This window comes from Ambystoma mexicanum, chromosome 10 (assembly GCF_040938575.1).
Source record: "Ambystoma mexicanum isolate Mex_15411 chromosome 10, UKY_AmexF1_1, whole genome shotgun sequence".
Lineage (NCBI taxonomy): Eukaryota > Metazoa > Chordata > Amphibia > Caudata > Ambystomatidae > Ambystoma > Ambystoma mexicanum.
The window spans coordinates 1,173,094,714-1,173,119,942 of record NC_090932.1 but is presented as its reverse complement, the minus strand read 5'-3'; the positions used below and the strand labels follow the sequence as shown (position 1 = coordinate 1,173,119,942).

General features: G+C 45.2%; 1 pseudogene; it reads left to right on the top strand.

The window, feature by feature from the left end:
- The window catches only part of LOC138493299 (selenoprotein M-like), a 69,487-nt pseudogene extending 51,923 nt beyond the window's left edge, over window positions 1–17,564 (top strand).
- The last annotated feature ends 7,665 nt before the right edge of the window (window positions 17,565–25,229 follow it).

Genomic DNA, 25,229 nt, shown 5'->3' with positions numbered 1-25,229 from the left:
ATCTGTAAAAAGGTACATCAATACTAGAGTCATGTGTGTACAATGCTGGGGAATGAAGGGGTATTGGAAGCTGAACCAAGGCTTCTACCCATCGTCTGAGCTATTGAAAAGCAATTACAGACAACCATATTTAATCAAGCAATTCACATCACTTTACTGAAGCTTAAAATCTAGGAGATGAAATCCACCCTCATCCACTTTGACAATCAGGATTATTCTGAGTTTGGTGTTGTGGTAGAAATTGGCAGTAATTTCGTTGCTGGCTTTTTTTGGCAGTAACATAATTACTGCTATGTTTATCACACGACAAATTCTGAGTTTGCACTTGAAGTACATGATTTACCTCCAAAAAGAGGTTGGAGGTTAATCTTCCAATTTAACACCAAGAAATCGGCAGTATTACCACAGCAGACGTATTGCCCCCCGGTAATTCTGACAATATCTCCATGGACTCACATAGACTCACAAAAATGGGATTAAGACCGGCATACTGACACCCAGACTCTGGTGTTAAGTGCACTAGAGCTTGTGGTGATAACACTAATCGAATCTGGTGTTAATTCTGCAGAAAAACTATACGATTACTTCCAAACTCGGAACGAGGACCAATGCCTAAATACTTGAAGTGCGTAGGCTCCCATCTCACTGTCCAATTTTCCATTCAATTTCTCAATGGAAAAGCAATCCTTTGTCAATGGCAGCATACCACTATCTTAGGTCACACTTTCATTAACAAGGTCAAAGGAAAGGGATAGAAAGCCATGGTGGCCATTGTCACATATTCCAGCCATTGAGCCATTGGCAGAAACTATTCATTAAAATGAGAGAACTAAGGGAGTCCTGTTGCACCGAGTGAACTACAAGGTCATTGCCTCCAATTCACAAAACCTTTGGTTGAGCACAAGTAAATTCGGACCTGCATATTATTGAAGCTGGGAAATGTGTGCCTGATTCACAAACTTTGAATCAGGCCATGCATTAGTGGGTGTATAGAAATGTGTGTGCAAATTACTCCACGTTTACAATTTGCACACCGGAAGAGATGCAACACCTCCTAGCAGTTACTCTGCCTATGCAAAATGGGTGTGTCTGTTGGAGCATCCCAAATGACAACAAATAGCATATATGTTTTGGGGATATAGGAAAATCTTCAGCAACAAATGTCACCTTTTAAATATTTTTCCCCAAAAGTGTTCCATATCTAGTGCAGTTTAACGCCACATTCAGGTAAAAATGTTAAACCATGTTTTATTTATTTGTCGCCTTCACGTTGTGAATTTAACGCTCAGGGACTTGACTGGTTTGATTTAATATTTATTGAGCGCACGTATGCCAGAGGCGTCTTGGCGCTGAACCCACAAAACCAACCAACAGATAGGCAAAAAAAAGGAACACAACTAAAACAGAAACGTTTTTAAAGAACGACAGAAGGAAAGATGATCTTGGATAGCCTGAAGGGCTAGGAGGAGAGTGATCCACAGCCTCGCAGCTGAAACAGAGAAGGCCCGGCCACCAACCCGGGACCTTCGGATGCGAGGCACAAAAATACTAGGGCCTCATTACAAAGTTGGAGGTAGTCACGGTGCTATTAGCACCATGGCTACACCCTTACCGCATTCCGGGTCCGGGTTGTCGGAATAGGGACTTACCGGGTCATTCCAACCTTGGAGGACCCGGTAAGTCCCGATTCTGAAAACCATTCCCCATTCCCATTCGAGCCCCCATAGGGCTCAATGGGAATGGGGAAGGAGCTAATAACAGGCCCTCAAATAGCGGGCCCGTTATTAGCTCCATGGTCCCTTAGCGGCTCCCGCTAAGGGCGGCTGGTAAAACCAGGCGGCCTTAGTGGGACCCGCTAAGGGACCTCGGAATACGGATTCCGGTAACCCCTTACCTCCAATCTCGTAATGAGGCCCTAAAACGGTTTTGTGAATGAAGAGGACGACCCAGTGTGTAAGGTCGAAATTTATCTTGGAGATATTCAGTTCCAATTCCGTAAAATGCCTGATGAACCAGGCAAAGGGATTGAAAATTGTCATTTTCTGTTTTTTATGGGAAGAAGGTCCATTTGTGTGTGCAAAGGGTAGTAGGCACACATTGCTCATAGCATGCATAGGGTTCTTGTTGAACCACGCTAGATATGCAATTTGTGAGTGGTCACAATGTATGCTTGCTGCAATACTCGCATGGAAATGGACTTCTTTGTGAATTGACCCTAGCGTGTACATGCAGGGACTACATGGATTCCAGTCCCCCGATTCGAGACTGCCGCCCCAGATCTAGCATAAACTATTCAAAACTTTAGAAGGATTTTTGGATATAAAATAAACCCGTTACTGTGTTATGTTGCTAGGCATTTTGGCTGTGCCCTTCTCCACTGTAGTGGTCTTACGGCGCCTAAACCTTGTCTGAGAATGGAGCATATTGTGACCCCGCATGGGTGTAACTGGACCTAGGTCTGAGGGTAAAGAAGGGTTAAGGTAGAATCAGATGGAGTGGGAGATAGGACAAGCAAGATTAGGAGGAATGAGAATAGGAAAGAGGGGAGAAAAAAGACCAACAAATTCTGCAGGGATAGGGTGGTGGGAGAGGACTGTGGTTTGGGTGTGCATGTGTGACAACCGTAACACATGAATTGAGGATTCTGCTATGTGCAGCTCAATTAACTGTGATGGCGTATTCTAGACCACTAAAGCCTGGTTGGTAGATCAAGTTGGTGATTGGTTGTGTGATGGATTTAAGAGGTGCTGAAGCAGACCCTAGTATTGTGGGGGCTTTTACCAGACTGATTTGTAACGCAACCCCTGTGCAAGGGCAGAACACTGGTTTTGCCAAGTCAGCTAAATGAAGAGTCAGTGCCAAGGATGGGATGTGTAAAGATGAATGGGTGGGAGACACATGAGCGGAAAGAGGAAAAGGGGAATATGGTATAAAAGGGGGGTTCCGTCCAGTAATATTAGCTTTTCATACCTATGTCTTAATTAAGGAATTGAAAGAAAATGAGGTTAGGCAAGTGGCTTTAATCTTCTTAAGAAGTTGTATTATTTTGAAGTAAGCAAAGTTTGTTGATGCATTAGGCAGGCAGGAGATGTGTCTAATGTACTTGGACATGTATTTGTAATACAAATTCTATATCAGATGACGTAATCATGGTAGCATGTGACTGATATGTGTGTAGAGAAGGGCCTAGTACTATGTGTAAATACAAGGGGCCTCATTACGACCCAGGCGGTAAGTTACCGCCTGGGCCGTGACTTTACCACCATGGCGTAAACTATGTTTACGCCATGGTGGTTGGCGGACTTACCGCCCCATTCCGAGGTTGGCGGGGGCGGTAAGTCCCCAATCCCCATTTACCCTTCCCCATTCCCATTTTTGCCCCATAGGGCATAATGGGAGTGGGGAAGGCGTTAATTACGCCACCGTAATTTACGGTGGCGTAATTAACTCCATGGTCCCTTAGCGCCATGGATTTTAACACCTGCTAAAAGCAGGTGTTAAAAGCGCCATGGCGCTAAGGGACCTCGTAATTGGCGGTAAGGGGTCGGCGCAGCTAACGCTGGCGTAAACCCCTTACCGCCAGGGTCGTAATGAGGCCCAAGGGGGTCTTATTTAAATATCAGAAAAACTGGGAGCCCTAGTTACTGCCTAGACAATTTCCAGTGTCTATTGAACGTTTGTCTCGACTGAACACATTTTCTGTAAAAATAATCAATGCTTCTATTAAATTAATGTGCCAACTTGTAAATGGATAAAGTTTCTTACCACCCAAAAAATCAACAACCTCTTGTTTTAATAAGTTGTCAGAGTTGTATTAAATAAAGGCAGAATACGTTTTGTAAATCTCAGACCATTGGTAACATACGAAAATGCTATAAAATACAGATCCAAACTTATAGCGATATCCAAATAGGGAAATAATGTAACTACTTTAATGAGGAATGCTACCATTCACCCAGCATTATGTGAACCAGTGGCCTATGCAAGGCCAAGCTCAAAAGGCTAGCCGGCTGCTGCAGGAAAATGAGTAGGTTCTCTCAGTGTAGTGAGATAGTCAAGCCAAAACCATTAGCATCTTTGCAATTGGAGCTCTAACCATTATTTGTTCCACCCAATGGCAAGCGTGTGGAGACAGTGGGGGCCTCATTACAAGTCAGCCAGCACGGAAATAAAGGTGCCATAACAACGTTACCGGCTCCCTTTCTGGACCTGCTCACTTCGAAGTCTGCCGGTAGGGACTGTGAACTACCAGCAGGCCTGACCTGCCGGGAGCTCAGGCCCCTACCGGCAGATTTTTCACTGAAGCACCGGCACCGTTATTAATGGTGCCGGTGCTTCAGGGTTCCTATTCCCATGGAGTCCTATGGGAATCCACGGGAATGGGAATGTACCGTTCCTCTGCAGCTTGTCATATACCAGTAGCACTGGGATGTCAGGCGACAGCAACGGTAAGGCAAGGTTGCCTGTAGGCAACCTCGTAATGAGGGCCCTGGGCCTCATTTTAAGTTGGCTGGTGTGGTAATAACGTTAACTGCCCCCACTTCACTAGGGCCTTTAACTCGGGCTGCTGGCACGTTACCCCCGGTATGGCCCATGGAAGGAACACCATATTCAGGTCTTGGGAGGCAAAATAAGCTTGATTTGCTACTACACCACAACTCTCCCATTTTACGGTGGGAGTGCTGCTTCCTCCACATCAGCATCACACACACATCCATATTAAAAACAGGACCTTGGATATTCGCCCGAGTACAGGGTAAATGGTGAGGAGACCGTGCCATTTATCCATCAATCTGATCCAGAAATAGATAGTGATGCCGGTAACAATTACCAGGTCCAATTCACATAGATAGCCCTTATACTTAATGTAATTTTAAAACATTAAGATCAACATTTCTCTTGAAAATTTTGTTAACAATCAACAATGAACAGTCGTGATAATGCACAAGAGCGCACACATACAATTACAAATACGCTCAAACTGCCCCTGAAAAACCAAGCGGGTGATAGCAAGGATGCCTGCAGCCCATTTTTTAAAATGATTTATTTTCATATATTCAATAACAAAATACATAGATGATATTCCAATGAGTACAAATAACCATCAATGAAGAGAGAGAAAAAGAACAGCAGGTTCCAATTAACAAAACTATGTACATTAGAACAAGCAAATTATAATACCCATCCCCCCCAACCCAGCCCCCCAGATCCGTAATAAAATTAATCAGAGTCTAATACAAATGCATACATTTCCCCCAAAGCTTATCAAAAAGAGAGAATTTCCTTTCTCTGCTGTAGATTGCTCTCTCAATTTCTGCCAGCCTGTGCATTTCATCAATCCAAACATCAATATTAGGTGAAACAGTAGATTTCCAACCAATTAGGATCATTTTCTTCCCCATTGCAGCATTACGAAAAAGCCATTTCTTCTGATAAGTAGTTAATTCCTCAAGCAATTCATCTCCACCCAAGATTAAAGTCGTAAAATCATTATCAATTTTCATCTCCAGTACCTTCTCAGAAATTGCAGCGAGCTCCCGCCAAATATCTCACACCCACACACAATCCCACATCATATGTTCCAGTATTCCAACTTGATGCACACAACCCCAGCAGTCATTCTTATTGGAAAGATCTCTCTTCCACAAACGCTCCAGGGTCCAATATACCCTGTTTAAGATTTTGATTTGCCAGGATCTTTCGCCCAGACTTTGGATGAGAATGTGCCAAATGTCAAACTTTTCTCTCTAAACCTGCAGCCCATTTTATGCGATGGATTTGCTGGGGCGGGTGATGTGTCACTAAAATAATGGGTGGCACAGTGGCTGCCTTCCCTCAAGTGTGAGAAACAATAAAGATTTCTATCAGCATCAAGAATAGAACACTCCCTTCCCTGTGTCCTAGCAGCTGTAACAACATAATTAAATGTGACTTTGGGCCGCATTACGAGTTTGGCAGCATTAGGAGCGCTGATCTCATTCAAAGTGTATTACCGTTATCGCCAGTGGTAACGGTAATTCACTGCCTGATTAGGGACTTCAGTTACTCCCCATTCTGAAATCCCATTGTACTTCACTGGGGAGTGGCGACATTACCGCACACGGTAATAGCGCCAGCACCATGACTACCATTGTGATTAGGGTTTTTTTCCTCTATGGGTTCAAAACCCCATAATCAGGAGGAGTGGTAAAACAGGCAGTATTCAAAAATACTGCCCGTTCTACTTTGGCTACCTTACTTGCAACGAGGCCCTTTGACTCGCATCCGCCAAAAGGAAATTAAAATCTATCTTAGAATGACATGACACCCCCTGTGGCAACATGTCAATGGTGTGTAGTAGCACATGCTTTGTGCTCTCCTCCATGAGTGTGAACCCCCCCAAGAATAGCTTGAAACAAATGGGCAGTGCATGAAAGTAATGCATGCATGAAATGCATGGGATCATCTGTATGACATCACATCTTAGAGTGCATCGCTCAGCACTGACATTAAAACACAGCTGAAATGTTTCCGGATACACTTCTTTGATACTTTGTCTGATTTAGTTTAAGTGAAGAACAGGTAGTACATTGCCAGGTAGTCGCGTTTTGAGGGAGGGAAGTAAAGTGCCGTAGCCAAGAGTGTCATCTTACTTTCTTTTTTCATTTTGTCTTTTTTTAATTTATTTGTGATATGGTTTGTACATACACCTTGCACATCTTATCACACCAAAGCCAACATTTTAATTAGGCACACAATCTCAAACAAAATTTCTGATAATAATTCCTGCAATGTGACTAAAAATCGAACTAAAACATGAATGAATGATTGCCATCTGAGTTGTGTTTCTTTGGTGGTGGGTGTGGGCATTACATGGTTTGCCAGGTTAGTGGTGCTTAGATGGAGAGAGGATGAGGCTGTAGCCCTCTTGCACTAGCCCTGAAAATATGAGTAAACTCCAAATGCAGGCTACCCTCTACCCCTCTCCATCAAGACATAAGTAACATGGCAATCCTGGCTAACCCCTCTGCCCCTTGCCCTGAAAACATGAGCAAACACCAGGCTACCCCCCTCCCGCAAAACATGACTAACCTGGAAAGGCAGGCTACCCTCTACCCTCTCCATCTAAACATGAGTAACATGGCAATCCTAGCTAACCGCTCTAGCCCTCGCCCTGAAAGCATGAGTAAACCCCAGGCTACCCCCTCCCACAAAACATGACTAACCTGGAAATACAGGCTACCCTCTACCCCTCTCCATCAAGACATGAGAAACATGGCAATCCTAGCTAACCGCTCTAGCCCTCGCCCTGAAAGCTTAAGTTAACCCCAGGCTACCCCCTCTGGCAAAACATGATTCACCCCTCACTAGCAAAACATGACTATCCTGGCTACCCTGGCTAATCCCTCTTGCACCAGCCCTGAAAACATGAATAAACTCCAGGCTACCCCCTCCCGCAAAACATGACTAACCTGGAAAGGCAGGCTACCCTCTACCCTCTCCATCTAAACATGAGTAACATGGCAATCCTAGCTAACCGCTCTAGCCCTCGCCCTGAAAGCATGAGTAAACCCCAGGCTACCCCCTCCCACAAAACATGACTAACCTGGAAATACAGGCTACCCTCTACCCCTCTCCATCAAGACATGAGAAACATGGCAATCCTAGCTAACCGCTCTAGCCCTCGCCCTGAAAGCTTAAGTTAACCCCAGGCTACCCCCTCTGGCAAAACATGATTCACCCCTCACTAGCAAAACATGACTATCCTGGCTACCCTGGCTAATCCCTCTTGCACTAGCCCTGAAAACATGAATAAACTCCAGGCTACCCCCTCCCGCAAAACATGACTAACCTGGAAATGCAGGCTACCCTCTACCCCTCTCCACCAAGACAAAACTTGAATACAGCAAGAGTCAATCTAACAACAGCGGTTTTGGCAGCAAATTCTTTTTGCAGGTTTTGTTTACAGGCATACAGACAGACTGATGACGGCCATGTGTCTTGCTCCCCTTTACTTTTATTGCACTATTTCTGGTCATATTCACTATTGCACTGAGTATATTTCCCAATAAATGTACGTAATACATAGTTTGTTTCTGGCATATACAAACTAAACCGCCCAGAGATAGACAACAAGAAAAGGCTGCAAATACTGGGCTGCGGTCTCACTGGAAGATGGGACCCCTTCATGAGAGACCCAGAATCCAAGGGGCCTGAGATCCTATCTCGCGCCTAGACGTCTTCCCATCCGAGCGAGGCCAAGGACAGAGTTTCTGTGGGACATGGATTCCCATTTCAGCAAGGGTCCATTAATAGATGGAATGGTGGCAGAAGGCGACTGGAGCCCTACATCACTTATCAATGGGATTGGTTCAGTAAAATGGCAGGTATTGAGTGGGCCCTAGGCGTGGACTGTGTTGAACGGAAGGCTAGCTCAGGTGCAATGCGCTCCTCATAGAAACGGAACAGCGCCGAGTACAGAGGTTCAATACCTGGTCCTCCACCTAGAGACTGGAGTCAGTCAGGAAGCTCATTATAAAAAAATATATTTGTTGTTGTATCCGTGACATGTCCAAGAGAAGTCCATGTTTGCCTGAGTGAGGAGTCTGACCTCCTGCCTTACGTTTTCTGAACCGGATGTGTAGGTGAAATTCTGCAAACATTACACAATCACGCGGTTTACCAAAAGTTGCATGTATACCCTCTGATATGCATTTCCATGTTAGCCCTCCTCTGTAATTATGATGTAACTGTAACTGTACATACTGAAAAGGTAGCTATCTACTCTGCTATTTTTTCACCATGATGCAATGTCTGTTCCTGCTGTAACCTCAATGGATTCTCAATAACTGCACCTAGATACCTTTGGGTTAGGTGCGCTATATAAATGCATAAATAAATAAATAAATAAAATTGATTTCCTTAACTCTGGCGTCATAGCCATAATCTACAGTACGACTCCAGGGAAGAGGAGGAGCCGCGGCTTATCTTCTATAATTCAAAGGATGAAGTGGTGAAGGTGAGTGTCCTTAAGCCCATTCTGCCTTGCTAGACTCGGTGCCTTACTTGGATGTGCACCTACCGCACGGTAGCAAGTGGCGTGTTTAAGGGATGGAGAGAGGCAGCCCATAATACAAATTGCCACCACATTTCTTCTTCCTCATGCAAGGTTCAGTGTTAGGACCGGTCATACATGTTTCCTTTCTGTAATTAATTTAATTGTAAAATGTAACGTGACCTTTGTGCCGGGCCTGTCTGTACATCTCATACCAAGAGATTGAGCTCCGGATGCAGGTAACTCCAGGAGGATGACAGGTCATAGGCAGCACGTCACGAGGCCAGTCTGTTCCTTACTGTGGGCTTGTCCTGCAGTGGTCGAAGTGTAAAACATAAAGTAGTCCGGAGTCTTCCCTTCACCCCTGAAGCACTCTGTTGTGCAACCTCTTCTTAGAAACCGCTCTGCCGACCTGTCCTGCCCGGCTAACTATCACCCAATCTGCATCACTCGTTTTCTGGGCAAACTCTTGGAAAAGCTGGCCATCTCCCAGCTCAATCTTCACACTGAATCTGTTGGTTGTCTCCATGATCATCAGTCTGGCACCAGACGCACAGAAACTGCTCTCCTGAGCATCTGTGAAGACCTGCTCTCCAACATTGATTCCAACACCCCCTCATCTTACTTGATCTCTCCTCTGCCTTTGACACGGTCAACCATGCCATCCTGCTCAACCGTCTCTGTGATAACCTGGGGATCACCGGTCTGGCCCTGGCGTGGCCGACTTCTTTCCTTTCTGACCGACCCTTCCTGGTTCAACTTGGGTCCTACCTCTCGTCTATCTCTATCTCTACCTGTGGTGTTCCGCAGGGCTCTAACCTCTCTCCCTAGCTGTTCAACCAATGCCCGGCACTTCTTGCCCACTGCATTGCTGCTTTCTGCCCCAACTTCCAGTGCTATGCGGATGACACTCAGCTCATTTTCAGGCTACCCTCAGCCACCTCTTCTCCCTCTCTCATCTCTGACTGTCTGCCTGCTATCCAGGAGTGGTATGCCGCCAATGATCTCTGCCTTACTACCAGTAAAACTGAGATTCTCCTCATCGGCACACCCGCTCCCTCCTTTCCTGTCACTCTCTGGCCAGCCTCTCTTGGCCCTTTTCCTGCTCCCACCTGTGAGGCTAAAAACCTCGGGGTCATCTTCAACTCTACACGCTCCTTCTCTCCTCACATTCTGATGTCTCTAAGAAGTCACACTACCAGCTGCACCTCCTCAGAGGTGTTTTTCCTTCCCTCTCCTTCCCCCAGAAGCTCACTGTCTCCAGAGCTCTGGTTCTCTCTAGGCTGGACTACTGTAAAAGCCTCTTTCTAAATCTGCCTGCCTCCCCTCTCCGCCCTCTGCAACTCAACGAGAACAGGACTGCGAGACTTGTCCTTGGCCTCAAGCCCAGGGATCATATCTCTCCAGGACTGAAATCTCTTCACTGGCTCCCAGTGGCTGCAAGGATTAAGTTCAAAACTCTCTGCATTGTCTACAAGGCATTCTGGGGCCTGGGGCCTCAATACCTTCAACTCTCTCTTCCTAAATATCTTCCTTCTTGAGCTCTTCGCTCATCCACCCCCAACTCCTTCAGGGTCAGTCGCTTCTGCATGCAACGAGTTGGTGGTAGATCTCTTTCTTCGGCTGAGGCCTCCCACTGGAACAGCCTCCTTGCCTCCCTGAAACTTGAGGAGAATAATCTCCGGTTCCGGAAGTACCTCAAAACCTTTCTCATTGCTTCTGCTTTTTCTCCCGCCTCTCCCCTGCTGATCTACTGGCTTAAACCAAAACTGCATTGGTTACCTGGCCTCCCTTTTGACTCAGGCCCATGTCCCTTGCCCCGCCAGTCACACACACCTGCACTGCCTTCCTGGCAACCCCCGCACTTGGGGACTGCTTCTGTATCCCTACAGTCCCACTACCAGCACTTGACACCTGTTGTCTGCACTTACCTTTGCACTTGCCACCTGCTGGCCTTACTTTTATTTATTGTTATTTATTCTATTATCCCATGTACTGCACTTTCCCCCTTGTCCCTTCCCATGCACTTGCGCGATCTGAATGACACCTGGCCTAGTATCTTCGGTGTCTGTCTCCCCACGTTCCCCCTCCCTTGACTGGTTGCGCCTTGAAACAATTGTGTGTAGGCGCGTTATAAATGCCATATCATAACTATGTTGCTGTTGCCCCGGCCACTTTTATGCCCACTACCCACGCCCATACTCACTGTCACCCCACAAAATCATACCCCCATACCGAGTCCTTCCTTTCCTCCACTCCACCCTGCGTTTTACAGCAGTTCTAGTAAGACTGAAGAAAACACAGTGCAAGAAAAATACATTTAAATGACCACCATTAGTGTGTCATTGTCCCCCGTGCATCTCTATCAGGCTCCCCTTCCAATCACCCACCATTCGCACCTCTTAAGGGACGTGCCCATGTCTTTAGCCACACAGATCCATTCCGATTACCTGCAAACACTGCTGCACCTATAGCAATTCATATGCAGATCGCTGCCTACCTCTCATAGCAATGGAGCCACATTTTCTTCTTGAACGAGTAACCCGGTACTCCCCAATCCCAAAACGTCTGTAAGCCAGTTACAAAAGCAAATCCATGCAGGAATTCCCAAAGGTCCGCACCAAGATCAGTCCCATCGTCAATCGCTGAGGAAAGATCCTACTGCAAGTCGAAAGTCAAATGCCAATGTTTGTCCTAAAGGCAACAGAGGCCAACCTCAAAGCCAATTGCTAATCACAAGGGTGATTACTAGGCCAATCTCAAAGACTGTCCCAATGTTGATCTCATATCCAATACCCAAATTGGTGCCAAAAGCCAGTCCCAACACCTGCCCTGAATTTCCTATACCAAGGACAGTATGTAAGTCAGCCCTAAGGTCAATTAAAAATCTAATTTCCAATGGCCAGTCCCAAAGCCAGTGCCAACAGGGATCTCAAGGCGCTTTTCAATGCTCGCCCTCATGTCCATAACAGCACAGTTTCTCGACTCAAGCATGTCCATCTATTGCTCGTTGGCTTTCTCAGTCACGCTCTGAAACAGTACAAGAGCCTAGACAACAATGAGAGAAGGACTTAATTCCCTGCATCCCACTGAGGAGTACAATAGTGACGTAAATACTCGAGAAGGCTTGGGGAGCCAATCATCTTGTGTGACTGGTACACTGTTAGATGGAGCAGGACCTGGGAGGTGGGACAAGGCGCTACTTGAGTACTCCGTCCAGCTTTGCAGGCCTCACATAAATAGGCAGATTAGAGATGGTGCATGGATGAGAAACAACATTTAACTAGACTATAAAGTGTGGTGGGAGAAAAACGATTCCTCCCATGAAAGAAACGGGAATCAGTTGAAACCCCATGCTTGTTCTGCCGTTTCCCCGTCACTTGTCTTTGCTTTTTTTGGTGAAAGTGGGTGGCTAACGGGGATTGTCAGTTATGATGTACGATCTCCCAGCACAAGTGCACTTAGTTTATTCTAAAGATTCTGAGAATCAGACAACAAAACACCAATCACAAATCCTTTTGCTTATACGCCACATCCATGCGTAGCAAATAAGGGTTCGAGAAGAGAATCTGGTGCAGCAAAGGCTTGCTCCAGTTCTCATGGAATTATAGAATTGTAGAATTTCAGACTACTGAAAGGAATGGCAGATTAGGAGAAAATTACACCCCCGTTGCTGTTCCACCAAATTGTGTTTAATGCACTTTTTGAAATGCTGCATGACAATACAATACCTGCCAATTAGGAGAGCCAAGGTTTCTGCACAGCCTGATTGACTAAATTGGCTGGCATATGAGCATCCAGATCACATTGAAATTTCAGGCAATAACTATGGATTTGTTTCTCCCCCAGCGAAGGACTCCTAGGGATTTCCATTCTGGTGGAGGAGAATTATGGGTGGAAACTGTCACTTCCACTGCACAGGTGGAATTTCCGCCAAGCCATACATCCTAATGTCATCAGAAAGAATTGGCTTTTTTGGCACTGGATAGCTGATTCTCGTTAGAAGTGTGTTAGGACAATGATATAGATAGTTTAACACAATTAGAAATGTAAGATGTAATGTCTAGATCTAAATATAAAAGATTTTTCCTAAAAGAAAAGATTATAAATAAAATAAATAGATGTTTACTGCAGAAATTGGGATAAGAAAGGGCCAGATTATCCTAATGACGTGGACCGCTTCACAGTCAAATATCAGATAAGTGGACCATCAGAAAGGTTGATGTAGCATCACACACTGTATTTACCATTTATTTTATTTTTTTATATTTTTGTTGCACATTTTGTTGCAATCTCTTTTCTATTAAATCTCAAAATAATTCAGTAGCGCTTGGCACACATGGAAAAAAGAATTGCCTTAATACGGCCAAGCAGGGTTTTCAGAGGAATGGAGAGTCAACTGATTTAAAATGGAAAGAAGTCACCAAAGAAGAAAAATTATTTTTACGGTGAAAACCCCCAAAGATTGGATTTAGTACCTACATTTTAGGAGTGCCTGGTCAGGGGTTTCTAGTCTTAAACATACTGAACAAAGTCCTTTGAATTCCTCAAGATGGCAGGGATCCCGTCAGTGAAAATCCGAACCACTTCTTAAAAAAGTGTGCCAAATTCACAAATTGGTCCCGTTCCTTTCATGGTCTTATGCCAAAAGGAGGCCCCATCATGCTCAGGTTGGTGATTATGATGGAGCCTCCTTTTGGCATAAGACCATGAAAGGAACGGGACCAATTTGTGGCTTTGGCACGCTTTTTTAAGTAGTGGTTCGACTTAGTGCTCCTGCCTTTGCTCCTGCCTTTGTCTGGTACAAACATAGCACTTGACCTTAAAGAGTAGACTTCAGTTTGTGGCTACACAGGAAATGTACCTGGTGCAGGAATGCAGTGCCAAAGCTTTATTTTTGGTTAGTGGACCAGGTGCTCTCTGGGTTGGTTATCAGATATGAAGTACGGAAGGATGGAGGAACCGGCATGGTCCAGTTTTATGATCGATGCAGGACAGTTGCTAGAATATTAATGCTTCAGATGTTTCTTTTGCCATTGGGTTTCATTTCAGAAATGTTGAATTTGTATAATGACCTCTAACCTGTATTTCAAAATCCTCCATCTCAGGCTAGCATATGGGTTTGGAATGCAGGATGGGCTGGTGGTCTTGTTTTAGTGCTGTAGGCTTCTTCTGTTCTGCGATGCAAGATGGAGCTCGACGCTCCACTGCAGGGCTCTTGCTTGCTGAGAAAGGCTGTTTTTTGATGAGCCCTTTAAAAGGTACTATGGATTGCTTTGAGCTTCAACAACACCTTTTATACTAGGGTTTTGGGACATGAGCCCTTCGTCCACACCATCAAGATCCAGTAACTAAGGTACAGAATTGCTGCTTCTGAATTCAAATCCATGGGTGAGGAATGGACTGCCCCTGCCAGTTAGCCCTGAGCCCACCAGGTAAAATAAGCCTGGCCTGTATGCTTATGAATGGTGACCCAATGGTGACCCTAAAGAGGCACAGGTATGCCGCATACATCCATACTTCCGCCACGCTCCAAATCTACCTACAAACAGCAGATTTGGATTGTTTGATCATGGTAGAATTATTCAGGGTGGAATTGACCGTAGTCCATTTCGCTGCAAATACGAGTTTACCATGGCCAAACACACCAAACCAATCTCCCCCAATTCCCCAGTACATCCCGCCACCCTCTCGACTTACCTTTTCTCCGTCTGATGCCTCTCCTGACCCTGCAGTGTCAGTTCTGGCCCTCTAACCCGGGTCGGATACGACGCAGCAAAGTCTCCTTCTATTTATTTTTTCATCCCCCGCCTCTAATATTCAAAAGCGGAGGACACCCCTGCAATCCTCAAGGCCAAACATACTGAACATGGGGAGCAAGGAACACCCCCACAACCCCTTAACCACATGTTCGGTATTTAATTTGACTTTATAATCGATTGAATGGTATTCGCCGAATTCGGTCAAATATACTATTCAATCGATTATATTCGATACCCAAACAGTTAAATACAGCCCCAGAGATAAGGGGTGTATTGGCCACTTTCACACCCTAAAAATTGACAAATACTGCCCAAAAATAAAAATAGGTAGTAACAATACTCCCAACACAAAATAGGAAACAGACATGTAGAACCTTCTGCTCCTGCTTTCACCGACACAGCTCAATGGATTTGTTTGGACAGTAGCGCAGGTAGTACCACAGGAATATACTGTTCAGAAGAACTAAACATGTATCTTAATGTCTATGAATAATTAGGTGCAAAGAAATAATGAAAAAGAGGTATGGGCACCAGGGACGTCATTTCACCAAAATGCCAGGGGTAGCGGAAGTGACATCACCCGACCCTTGACCCCTGATGACATCACAGGAAGTGATGTCATTAGACCCCGCCCCAAAGTGATATAGCGGGTAGCGATGGAACACGACATTTCACCCGTTGACAAAACAGGAAGTGGCATCACATAGCATTGTACACTATGAAAAATATAGTTATGATATCACTATATGATGTACATTCATACAAGAATGGATCGCCATATGTATCATTAAGTTCAGTGTTTATTGGCCCGTATTACCAAATGACTGTGTATGCAAGCAGACGTCCATGACCAAATGATAAGCGTAAGTGCTATATAATAACACATCATTAAGCGCTTTATATAGAAAAAGTATACACCCAATATCACCCAACCTGTGTTGGTACTCATTTATCGACCTCAGAAGGATGAACGGCTTAGTGAGGCGTTTAAGAACAGACTAAATCAGTGACTCACCCCATGAAGTGTGCCTGAAATAAACATTTAATGAGGCCAGCAATTACTGTATAGAATTCCAGAAAGACACATTATTTGGTATTCCTATTCTTTCTTATTTAGGGTCAGTGCTGAAAGTGTTATAAGAAAAATAAGAACAGGAGTGCCTCAAGTCTTTTTTTTAAGGGGCCTCAACAAGAAAGCCAGCCACCCCAGAAGTAAAGAGCCACAGCCCAGGAGCTTGCATAACTTAAAAAAAAAAAAAAAAAAAAAAAAGTTTTTTTTTTTTTTTAGTAGAGGTCGCAAGGGACATCACAGAGGTCTTAGTTGCGACCCCTGGCGACCCCCAAATGACGTCCCTGATGGGCACCCGTTCTGCGAGAACTAACACGGCTTAATGACCTGTTCTGTGGGAAGGTGCCCACTTGAGAGTCTGCAGTTTTAACTCACGGTACCTTTCACAAAGGAGGAATATCCATTTGCGTATCAGTCTTTATCACACCCACTTGAGCAGTCCAGCACCGCAATTTTAGGCAATCCTCCTTTGAACAAGAGTACCAACAGCAACCCAGACACGTTTTTCGGTGCTGGAATACCTTTGGGTGGGACAAAGACTGATATGCATATGGACATTTCTTCTCTGTGAAAAGCGCAGTGAGCTAAAGCGTGGTGAGACTCTCCCGGGGGCCATCCACCAGAGAACATGTCAATGGGCTGTGTTTGCACCATTTGAGGGACTCCCAGACCTTCTTTGGCATACAAAGAAATAATGATTACAAAATATTTCTTTTTTCCAGTTAAAACATTTTTATTCACATATAAAATACTCCCGTTGGGAATTGGATTTACATGTGTACTCCCTACAAATCATTTTAATCCCAACTTTAAAAAATAGTGTGTAAAATACTTGCCACTTCCAAATCTTATCTGGAGCACTGGTTACATGTACCCCTTTTAACTTAGAGAGCTCCTTTCATCCACCAGATGGTAAGCAGACTGGAAAGTGAAATAAGTGCATGCATGCAGGTGCAGCCCTCTCAGCTCAATTAGCCAGCAACAAAAGATTTCCGGGTACTCTATCACCATTCCTGATCTAGTTCACATGTAAACCTCCAAGGTGACAACAACAAAGGACTATTCCTCGCTATGAGTGAACTCACAGCAATCAAACATGTTTTATTGATCACAACTAGAGTAGAAAAAGCCAAAGAGTTAGAAAATGATTGCGCTGTCCCAACTGTAATACTGTCACGTTATCACTGCTCAAACACAAGTAAAGCTGGAGACCAAGCCAGCCATGGCAAGCAGCCAATTGGGATGGGTAGCAAGGTTGTACTGTTCTCGTCTATGGTCATATTCAAAGAATCTTTGTAACCCAAGGTTTGGGGAGTTCTGAGAAAGAGATGTGTGTGTTGCTTGGAGCGTCTGCACGTCTACTAATGACTTGTCCATGCTGTCCCACAGGTGGTCAAAGTAGGAGACCTGAAGGCCGATGAAATCTGCGCCCTCTTGGACTCTGCTGGCTTCTACAAGAAATCAAAGAAGGGAGAAGAGGTGCCGGAGGAGTTCCAGCATTACCCACTGAAGGCACCCAAGGATGAGCTCTGAGGAGACACTCGCTCAGTCCCAAGGTTATTACTGAGCGCCAACATGACGTCGGGGCCCGAAAGGCTGACACGGGCCGGGGCCACGACCGAGGGATGCCAGCGCTTCCTGTAACCCCATGTGACTGGGCGAACCATCTTCCAGTAAATTAATAAATATATATGGTGCCTCCTAGCATGAGTTCATTGATTTGGGAGAGTGTGGGGGGAAATGTTCATTTGCTCATCTCCACGTACATAGGGGTTGTGAGTGTGGACCAGCCCATGTGAAAAATCTATTTGCCTATCTAAAAAAACAGGTCACTGCATATGAACCTAGCCGTGCCCTGAGGTCTAAAACCCAAGGGCTAGTGAAAGTCACGCACTCAAAAAAAGCTAAGGAACTAGGTCGGGCTTTCCCCACTAAAGTGGCCTCCAAATGGAATGAACTTCCCGTCCACCTACGATTAGAGCCAAACTACTTATAGTTTAGAAAAAACTGAAAACCCTTCTGTTCAAATAAATGAACTGTAAATAGTCTAGACCTTCTTAAGCACTCTGACAGGTTGTACCCATCCCATATTTTCCCGTCTGTTTTTTGTTGTCTTAGTCTCTTTATAAAGCGCCCTGATGCGCGTGGGCCGCGGCGCTATAGAAATAAACAAATAAAAATAAAATAAAATGTGATCAGGTATGCATAAAAGGTTTCTCTGGATCCAGTTGCTAGCCTTTGTCTGTTTATACATTTACTGAACTAGTTTGGAAAACATTCTGTATTCCAACTGCATTTTGGTAATTGGTGACTGATGGTCTCTGTATTTATTTTTTTGCACATTTATGTCTATGGGTCACGCACAAAAGGTCGCAATCCCACAAGCGCCACCTTTTGTGTGCAGCCCTATCCCCCTCCATGTCGGGGTCCCCCCTGCCCGAACTCCCAGCCGCTAAGCGGCCTCTTGTGCCTCCTCCCGCCACCCCCCTCTTACCTGATGCAGGCTCCACCCTCTGTCTGCTCTACTCGCCCGCTGTCAATCTGTGCACCACAGCGCTGTAAGCCCGGGGCACAGCACAGCGCCGCACTTTTGTGCATGACCTTTTGTGCCCCAGGCTTCCCGGGCAGTGCCTCTGGAGACTGACAGTTTTTCAAACCAGTAGAATGTTCCCTGTTGCTGGACCTATGCAGTGCAGCATCCAAAAAACCCTTTGCCACTAAACTAATGGATCCGGTAGAAACCATTTGTTTGTTTGTTTGTTTGTTTATTTATAGGGCACCAGAAAACCCTTGGGTAGCTGAGCGCACAGAATAACAAGAATGCTTAGAACTTGGTTACAGGTTGCATATTACAGGTTGTTGATAACATAAATTGTATACAGTAATTACATTATGTACATTCTATACATGTAAGGGTGGAAAGGTAACAAATTATATATAGTAATACATTATGTACATTTTACATGTAAGAGTGGAGGGGTATGTGTGCCATCAGATCACAATGCTCACGGTCACAGGTATCAGAGGTCGTTGCGTCGAAGCCAGGTGCGGGTATGGTGCCTGAAGCTGTTGTAGGGCTGGTCCCTTCCCAGTTCAACTGGTAGGGCGTTCCAGTACTGGGCTGCTTGCACAGGGAAGCTATTACCTCCTGTTTTTATTTGTCGGAATCTAGGGGTTTGGAGGCAGAAAGAGTTGGCTGTTCTGGTTGGTCGTGCAGTGGTCTTTCTTATTATTCTATCCCTAAGGTATGGGGGGGGGGCTGCATTGTTCAGACATTTGAATGTTAGTGTGACAATTTTGAAGGTGATCCTATCGCTAATTTTTAGCCAGTTGTATTTTCTCCGCACGTTCGAGATGTGCTCTCTAGCTGGGAGGTTCAGGGCCGTTCTGAGTGAATTGTTTTGTAGGGTTTGAAGTTTATTGATGATATATTTATTTGTGCCTGCATAAAGTGCATTGCAGTAATCCAGTTTTGAGAGGATTAGTGCATTGGCTAGGATAATGCAGCTAGCTGGTGAGAGGAAGGGTCTGCATGCTTTAATAAGTTTACCGGTATAGGCTATGGATGAGGCCAGGGAGTTCATTTGTTTCCTTAGGGACAAAGTGGAGTCCAAATAGAAACCGAGGGTTTTCACCTCTTTGGCGACAGGGATTATATTGCCATTGATATTGAAGGAACTGTAGTTGGAATCGAGTTTTTTTAGGTTGTTGGGTGAGCCTAGTATGAGGATCTCTGTTTTTTCGTCATTCAGGCAGAGGCCATGGGTTGCCATCCATGCCTGAATAAGGGTGTACATTTTGTTTACTAAAGCTGTATCTGTAGTGAAATTGCCCGAAAGGGGGATGAGGATCTGGGTGTCGTCTGTATAATTTGTGTAGGTGACACCCAGTCTGTCCAATTTGTCGAATAGAGGTTTAGTAAAGATATACTTCGTTGGCGAGACACAAGAGCCCTGTGGGACTCCACATGTTGTCTGGATAGGGTCTGCAGAGTCTAAAGTGGAGAAGACTTGCATGCTTCTGTTGTCGAGAAAGGATTGGATCCAGGCTATGGCTTCACTTGAGAAGTGGGCTGCTGACGCTAGGTGTTTGCAGAGTACTGCGTGATCCACTAGGTCAAAAGCCGCCAACAGATCAAGGAGGAGTAGCATAGCTGTGTTTCCTTTATCGTTGAGCTCATCAATTTGGGTTTTAAGATCTATAAGGGCGGTCTCAGTGCAGTGTTGCGGTCTGAAGCCCGATTGACGAGTGCCGAGGAGTTGGTTGGTCTCCAGGTATTTTTGGATTTGGAGATAGGCCACTCTGTCAATTATCTTCAGGAGGAAAGGGACAGTAGTGATGGGCCTATAGTTGGTGGGGATGGAGGGGTCTAAGGTTTGTTTTTTTAAGCAGGGGGAGAACCTCAGACTCTTTTAAGCTACTTGGGACGGTGCTAGATGAGAAGGAGGCATTGAGGAGTTTAGTGACGAAGGGGGCAAGGTCTCTGGCGGCATCCTTGATTATCTGGGCCGGGCAGTAATCGCCTTTGCAATTGGATAGTATTAGTGAGGCAATGATTTTTTCAGTTTCATGAGTGGAAACTTTAGAGAATTTGAAGGGTGTTAGGCTAGGTTTGAGCGTGGGCGTGGGCGTGCTGGGAATTTCACTAAGAGGGAGCAAGGCTTTTTTTATATCAAGTTTTGATTGTAGTGTTATACTTTATTAGCGAGGGCATTTTGGATATTTGTACACCATTGCTTGTCTTTGGGTACGTTATCAGGTGATGATATGGGGGATTTGAGTTCTCGCAAGATTGCGAATAGTTCCTTTGTATTGGAGCATGCTTTGGAAATTCGGTCGTTATAGACTTCTTTTTTAGCTTGGATGATTGCTTTCTTATAATTTGTAGCGCACAGTTTGAGTTTAAGTTTATTTTCAGCTGTAGGGGAGTGTTGCCATACAGTTTCAAGCTTCCTTTTTTCCAGTCTCAGTTCTTTTAGATGGGCGGCGAATCAAGTATTAAGGTGGGATTGTTGTTTACTTTTACAGTTTTTCAGTGGTGCGATGGTGTCCATGGCTATGGCCATGGTGTTGTTGTATATTTTAACCATAGTGTCTTGGTCAGAATCAAATGGCAAGGCATTGATGGTTGGGAGGAGCAGGGGTAGGATATTGTCTGGTGTGATGTTTTTTTCTGGATCCAATTGGAATACCCATCACAAAGTTAAATCAGAAAGCAGAAGCTTTGCTTTAATGGCAGAATTGACCATCTGAGCCCATGCACGGTTTCTGAGGTGTTTCTGCTTGAAATGTTCATACTGTATGCAAAATACTTTACTGCAGATATTTAGATTATGACGTAACAACAAAGAGTGAGAGTAATCAGGGTGAAATGCGTATTCCCATTGTCAAGTACTATTATCCATAAATGGGCTTGCAACAGGTTCTCCCTTTGAGGCGTGCTTGCGCCGAGTGTAGTGGTTATTCGGGTTGTACTAATTCGCAAACAAATGCTCACTGTGGGGTCGGCTATCCAGGCGATAAAGGTCCTCGGAGAGCCAAGGTCCCTCTGCTCAGGTCCAGGTTCGGTTTCAGGACCTGCATCTATCTAGGGACTACAAGTCTGAAGGTTTGGCTAAGGGTTGGAAGGGCTACTCGTCAATCAAAGAAGGCACTGACAACCTCTCATTCAGGAAGTCTCTTCTTGCGTTGCCTGGGCTAGGATCCAGAAACACTGAAGTGGAGGGTTTGGTCCTCCATAGGGATAAAATGGATGCAAAACTTAAAGCCAAAGAGCAGGGTTTTCCCCAAATGAGCAAAAAGGTCTGGGAGCCACTCTACCAAGAACGGACACGGCCAAATAACTGGTTGTATGGAAAGGTACCCGCTCGGGATGGTCTACCACCACGTTTTAGCTCGCTGTACCTTTCACAGAGGAGAAATATCCATTTGCATGTCAGTCTTTGTCCCACCAACAAGGGCAATCCAGCACCGAAATGCTAGGCAATTCTCCTCTGAACAAGAGTAACACCAGCAACCCCAGACATGTGTTTCAGCCTAGTTGGGCCTCATCAGTGAAGTGAAGCTGTGCCTCTTGAAGCACAGTGAGTAAGGGTTCCACGTCTGTATTACCCTGGGTAACCTAGGGTGAAACCGCAAGTTCCTAATCAATGCTCCAAAAGGTCTGGTAGCCCCTCTTCTGAGAACGAACACGGCCACAAATAACCGTTCTATGGGAAGGTGCCCACTCGGGAGAGTCTACAACCATTCTGCTTTACAAAAATGGGGCCATTTCCCCAAATGAGTTTGTAACTGAGAATGTGCAGCGTGAATTTTTTTATCTGATGCAAACGGTGACTACAATGCAGCTACTGTCACAAATGCAACTTGTTTGGTTGGGGGTACTAAATGTTGCTAAAGGTAAAGGCCAATATTCATTTTATTTAATACATGAATTAAATTGTATCGCACATATTGTGTGCTGTCGACCTTTCTGCTTAATCACAACACTGAAGGAACTCTGGTCCCTGTAGTTCGTTATGATATTTACAATCTTCCTTGTTTGACTGTTGATAACGGTAAATTCCACTCTGCTATCTCAATTATCTCCAGCGGACTTTGTGAGGATAAGCAGCAAATACAGAAACGTTGTAACCTATTTGATGAATCAAGGGAGATTGTCACCTCTCCCCAGGGGGGAGTTATCCCCTTTGGGACTAGGGAGGTGAGCCTGCTATGCTTAACACCCCATAGGGGACAGGGTAAGCGTGCTCCCTCTGGAGGCGACTCCTCCTTGGGGGACAGTAAAACCCAAGAAAGGGATACAAATCACCATCTCTCCCCCTCAGACACTAACACCTTTATGGGTTACACATGGGCTAAGTGGTATGATAACCCTATACACCCTTTAAACATGGCTGACTGTTTCTGACCCTACCACTGTCTCATCTCCGCAGAAGACGGTGGAGAGATGTGTGAACCAGGCCTCTAGAGGAGCTTCTAGGGAAGAACCAATCAGGAGAGAGAGTCTCAAGGTCCAGCGGAGTATAACCACATTGAGGAGACCACAAGGGGTGTGGCCGGTGAGAGACCCAGTCTTGTCATATAGCTCCATGATGTGCTCTGGGAAAGTGGAGCAAGGCACGGCAGATGAGCGACCAAAGCAGTCCTGGGAAGTGGAGAGACAGGAGACAAAGTAACTCAGTGGGCCTATCTGAAAGATGGCGAGAAGCCACCTAAACAACCCCACACTGAGCGAGTGGGAGACAAGACTCACCCGAACACCCACGCAGAATCCAGTTGAAGAGTCACGTGAGCGGCTCTATGAAGAAAGGAGAGCCAAACCAACCCAACACCCCTCCTGAAGAGCACCATCCACAGCAATCAGGTATGCGCTGGCACCAGTGGAGAGGGAGGTGGGTGGAGGAGTGAGGCAAAGAAGGAAAAACTCCAGATTGAGGAAATATTGAAAGAACCCCAGCGTGGGGAGAGAGAAAGAAATGAATCCCAGAGTGGGGAATAAGAAGAGAGAAAGCCCCACAGTGGGGAGAGACAAAAAAGAAAAGAGGGTGGTGCATGAGAAAGAGGAAGGTGTCAGAGAGGGGAAAGATGGAATAAACCCTGGAGTAGGTAGGACAAAGAGAGAAAGCCCAGAGTGGGAATAAGAAGAAGGATGGACCCTAGAGTGAGGAGAGACTGAAGGAACCCCAGAGTGTGGAGTGAGAAGGAGAGGAGCCCCAGAGCGGGGGTGAGACTGAAAGAAATCCAGAGTGGGACAAGACACAAACCTGTATAACAGTCCAGTCATCAAGAATTGTATCACTTGAACTATAAACATAGGCAAGGGCCTATGGTAACGAAGGATGGGGGTGGGGTCGGAAGCCAGCATCCATCTCTTTCCGTGGGTAGTTCTCTGAAGTCTTTATTTGTTTTTTTTGTTTTCTGTTAGTGGATAGGGAAAGTGATTAGGTTAGAGTAGGATTCCGGAGAGAGGACTTTATTTAATTTGAGACACCTTGAGCTTCTGAGGAGCACCCTTTTTGTCTTTCTGTTGAGTCTGTTGTTTCTGCAGAGTTAGGGAAAGAGTAGGTTTCACTTTGAGAGAAAAAACTCTTAAAACATGCCTGCTGTCTGAGTCCGGATTCTGACCTATCAGAGGTGGTGTCAGAAGTTGGTTGCATACAACTTGGTACAGGTTTGACCCACATGTTAGTGAAAAAAAAGGACCCTAAAGCCAGACTCCCTGAAAAAGCTACATCCTATCCCTTTGGGTTTCAACCTTTTTAGCCTAATAGAGGTAGGAATACCCACCCAGTAAAGAAGACTAATATATCTGGCAATCTCTCCACCATCAGGGATGTATATTTGTTTGGCAGCTAAGTCAGGCTGGGCATGAAAATATTCCTTGGACATATCCTCAGGGGTCATCGACACAGATTCTAGGGGAGAATTGATGGTGGTGTGCGGGGGCCCAAAGCTATACAGTAAAACCTGGAGAACCTACCGCTCAGGGTATCCTAGAGCAGACCTGAGCCCTCATCTACAGGAAGTTAAAGATCTGTCTACAAAGGAGAGGGGTCAGCTAGACTTCAGGCAGGCCGAAAGGAATCTAGCCAGTCTACCTCAAACAGATTTTGAGGATTCCATTAACCTACCTGATCTGACCTTTATCCAAAGAAACAATCAAAACCTGGCTGAGGCTTTTGATCATGCTATAGCCAAGGATCATGAGGCAGAGCAGAAGAACCCTTGTACTTCACAAAAAGGGGCCTTTTATATTGAGGAAGTGTAGGTAGTGTATCCCAAAGAGTCACTGAAATGTTGTGATGGAACTCGCCCCTTTCCATCTAACAGCTGTGCACCAGGGGATTGGGAAAACCCAAGATCAATTACTTGGCACATTTTATTTGTCCGGTGTCTACCCCAATATCAAAACCTATGTGGCATAGTGCGACATTTGACAAAACACTGCCAATACCCCAATACATCAAGCTCCCTTGCAAACTCTAACCGTTATCAAAGTTCTCTTTTCCTGAATTGCGATGGACATTGTGGGACCTCTTGAGCCTTCCAAATTGGGAAAACAATATATTGTAGTGAGCTTTCATTATGAGACTTGATACCTCAAAGCTCCCCCATTTGAAATAACACAACCCAGGATATCCTAAAACACACTTTCTCTCCAGTGTGGGATTTCCTAAAGAAATCTTTACAGATCAATACACAACTTTCCTGTCTCGTCTTATGCAGGAAGTGAAAGAAATGATTAACATTAAAACGCTAAGAACCTCAGTATACCACCTGCAAATGGGCGGCTTAGTAGAGCATTTTAATCAGACTTTAAAATGCATCCTTTGGAAACTGGTAGTGGAAAGAACTGGGATCT